This window comes from Primulina huaijiensis, chromosome 18, assembly GCF_012295235.1.
Source record: "Primulina huaijiensis isolate GDHJ02 chromosome 18, ASM1229523v2, whole genome shotgun sequence".
Lineage (NCBI taxonomy): Eukaryota > Viridiplantae > Streptophyta > Magnoliopsida > Lamiales > Gesneriaceae > Primulina > Primulina huaijiensis.
This window is the reverse complement of record NC_133323.1, coordinates 10,801,190-10,805,161: the sequence shown is the minus strand read 5'-3', so window position 1 is coordinate 10,805,161 and position 3,972 is coordinate 10,801,190. Positions and strand designations below refer to the sequence as shown.

Genomic DNA, 3,972 nt, shown 5'->3' with positions numbered 1-3,972 from the left:
GTCATCGACACCACTATCAAAATCCACGATGTGTGCATAAAACGATTTCAATTCATCTGGGGATTCATAACGAGTGATAAGACTAAGCAACATGCAGTTCATGTAACCCAAATTCATCATTGGCTGCCAATTTACCTGTTTCACCATCAACTGACACACATGCAAGACCCAACGAAACGACACCCCCTCAGACTAAGGGTGTGCAATGTCCCCATTGCACAAAAGACCAAAACACATAAATGCAAACCCAAATACAGACACAAAAAAATAATGCAAGATAAATGCCATGTTAAATCAACAGTGATAAATAAAACATAAAGCAGTAGAAAAAAAATGCAAAGAAGGGGAAACAGTGAACTCCCCTTATCAAGGTTCCTCCTCGTCGTGCTCTGGTGGTGGCACTCCTCTGTGCGTCCCCTTGCTGCTGATAGTCATACTCTATTGTAAAACTCAACAAAAGTACAAGAAAAAATTCAAAACGAGTAGAGAGAGAAATAAATTAGTTCTCAATTTATAGTCGAGAGCTAGACTGCAGGTTCCCCTCAGTTCTGATTGTTTTGGAATCGAGTGACTCCAATTTTTGGTTCCACTGTGCCACCTAAATATTTCTTCAGTCGTTGAGCATTGACTGTGAACGGCTCATTTTTTCCATCTCTCACAGTTATGTCTCCCGAGGGGAACACCTTGGTGATCATGTAAGGGCCAGTCCACCTTGACTTGAGCTTGCCAGGAAACAGGCGCAGCTTGGAGTTGTATAGCAGCACCGCTTCACCTTCTTTGAATTCTCTCGACGCGATGCGCTTGTCAGGTGCTAGCTTTGTACGCTCTAAGTACACGTACTTCAGGTGTGGAGGCCGTGGTTTGAGCTCTCGTGTTTGCGGTTCCTCAATGCTTGACTTCTGAGGGGTCAAATCTCTTCGATACCCCATGTCCTCCAATTTCATCCTTTCTGGCTTCTTCCATGGATGGTTGGCATCACAGTACGCCACTCTTACAGATTTTTCTTCATCAAGTTCATCCTCCTTCAATTCAGTGGTGAGAGTGGCTTCCAATGGATCCTTCATAGCATCCTGCACAAATTGACACACAAGTGAATCCGATGAATCAACTATAAAACAATCATTAGTGTGCAGTGTGTTCTTAAGAGCGTTAAAAACATTAAAAGTGATTTCTTCATTTCCCACTCTCAATCTCAACTTCCCTTCTTGCACTTCAATCACGGCCTTGCCAGTTGCAATGAACGGTCTCCCTAAAATCAAAGGCATCTCCCTATCCTCTTCCATGTCAAGCACCACAAAATCTGTAGGAAATGTAAACTTTCCCACTTTCACCAACACATTTTCTCTGACTCCTCGTGGATGTTTGACGGATCTGTCAGCTAGTTGCAAGGACATCTGTGTCAGTTTAGGCTCGCCCAATTCAAGTTTCCTGAATACGGATAAAGGCATAAGATTAATGCTCGCACCAAGATCACATAAATCTTTAGGAAAAACAACATCACCAATCATGCAAGGTATAGAAAAACTCCCTGGATCCTTTAGCTTTGGTGGGATCTGGTTTTGTACCAATGCAGAGCAATTCTCAGTCAATTTTACCGTCATGTGAACCTCCAACTTCCTCTTATTAGCTAAGATGTCTTTCAGAAATTTAGCATAGCTCGGCATTTGCATCAAAGCATCAGCAAAAGGAATATTTATGTGCAATTTTTTAAATACCTCAAGAAACTTACCGAATTGCGCATCAAGTTTTGCTTTTTTCAATGCTCCAGGAAAATGAGGAGGTATAATTTTTGGATTGTGCAGTGGGTGCTGGTGTAGAGTTAGAAAACTTACCTGTGTGCGTATCAACCGCTTCTTTTCCTTGATCCTCTTTTTCTTTTTCCTCTTGTTCAAGCACTTTTCCACTCCTCAATGCTATGGCTTTCACTTGCTCTTTCGGGTTAGTCTCAGTGTTACTTGGCAAGGTGCCCGGCTCTCTACTTGCTATCATCTTTGCTAATTGTCCAATCTGATTCTCGAGCCCCTTTATCGATGCATGTTGGTTTTGGAGTCTAGTTTCGGTAAATGAAATGAACTTAGACAACATTTGCTCCAAATTGGATTTCTCTTCTCTAGGAGGGTCAGATCTGTACATCGGTTGTTTCCCATATGGTTGTCCTCCTTGTGGTCGATTCTGACTGTTTTGACCACCCCATGAGAAGTTGGGATGTTGCCTCCATCCAGGATTATATGTGTTCGAATATGGATCATTCCTTGGACGGTTGTGGACTCCCACTTGATTCACCGGTGCCTCATTTTGCACATAGAAGGGATTTTCATCTTGACAGTCCTTCACAAAATGTTCACCTCCACACTTTTCACAGAATATCTCTTGAAGACGCATAGCTGTGCCACCCATGTTCAAGCCATCTATTTTCCTGTTCAAAACATCAAGTTGTGCAGTAATGGCAGAAAAATCAGTTACCTGAAGAACTCCTGCACTTCTCCGCTGGTTGTTCCTTTCAGATTGAGGATGATAACTGCTAGCAACCATTTCCTCCAACAACTCATATCCTTCTTCCGCAGTTTTTCTCAACAAGTTTCCGCAACATCTATCATAGTATGGTTAGGAGTAAGAAAACCATAATAAAATGTTTGAACGACTAACCCAAGTGGTAATTCGTGATGTGGGCATCTTCGTAGTACATCCTTGAAGCGTTCCCATGCCTCATATAAAGGCTCATGATCGAATTGAGCAAATGTGGTAATGTCTGCCCGCAGCTTCATGGTCTTAGATGGAGGACAGTATTTAATGAGAAATGCTTTCGCCATGTCCTCCCATGTAGTGATCGAACCTACAGGCAAACAATTTAACCATGCTTTAGCTTTATCACGTAAGGAGAAAGGAAATAAACGTAACCTGACAGCATCATCAGAAACTCCATTAAATTTAAAAGTATCGCAAATTTCGAGAAAATCTGCGATGTGCGTATTTGGGTCATCTACTGCAGTTCCTCCAAACTGGACTGTATTCTGAATCATCTGAATTATAGCTGGCTTGATTTTGAAGTGGTTTGCCCGCACAATAGGCCTCACAATGCTGGGGCGTGCACCATCCAGAGACGGTTGGGCATACTCTAGCATCGGTATGCGGCGTGGCATCTCAATATGTCTCTCTTCATGGTGTTCCTCCTCATGCTCTTGCTCGTGCCTCTCCATCAGTTCCTTCATTCTCTGCTGATGTCTTCTCCTGCGGAAAGTTCTTTCAATTTCAGCGTCAAACTGCTCAAGCTCCACGTCAAGTGACTTTGGCATGCACTGGAAAAGATATCTGAAATAAAATATGGAGTGTTAGCTCAAGAAAAATAAAACAATGCTAAAGAAAATAACTAAAAATAAAATTGTGAATTTACAGTCCCCGGCAACGGCGCCAAAAACTTGATCGAGCAAAACTTGCACTGTGGAATCTTTAATAAAAATATAGTTTTGTATGCTCAAATATTAATCGCAAGTGCACGATGTCAAGTAATAGTAAAATGTACTGAGTACGAGTATCGTTCCACTGAATACTGTATTTGACAATTATTATTTCAGTTATTAAATCTTTAGAAACGAAAATTGATTGATTGCTTATTAATACTATACTTAAATAAATATGCAAATAAACTAATCAAGAATTAAATAATAAGAATTTATATCTAGAGTGGTTGATTAAAATTCAATGAGAAATGCATTTGTTGGGAATATCGGTTCACCTATCCCTCGTTAATTAATTAATTCGTTCGCTAGTGATTTATCCTTCCGACTAGATTTCCTATTTCATTGAACACACTATCTCGAGCTATGCCAAACTAATTCTACTCAGTGAAGTAATTAAATGTCTTTAATTATTTATCAAGAGTGAATTGCATGCCGATCTATGAAATCCCCTAGTTTTCGACCCTTAGGACTATGACTATCGGCGCGTATCCAATTTCATATATCTATGCAAATT

The 3,972-nt window shown here is 40.7% G+C and overlaps 1 non-coding gene across 1 annotated transcript; it reads left to right on the top strand.

The window, feature by feature from the left end:
• Positions 1–2,655: 2,655 nt before the first annotated feature.
• On the top strand, positions 2,656–2,761 carry LOC140965329 (small nucleolar RNA R71). Its single transcript, XR_012173023.1, has one exon. It is a non-coding gene; the product is annotated as a small nucleolar RNA R71 (small nucleolar RNA).
• Positions 2,762–3,972: the final 1,211 nt, after the last annotated feature.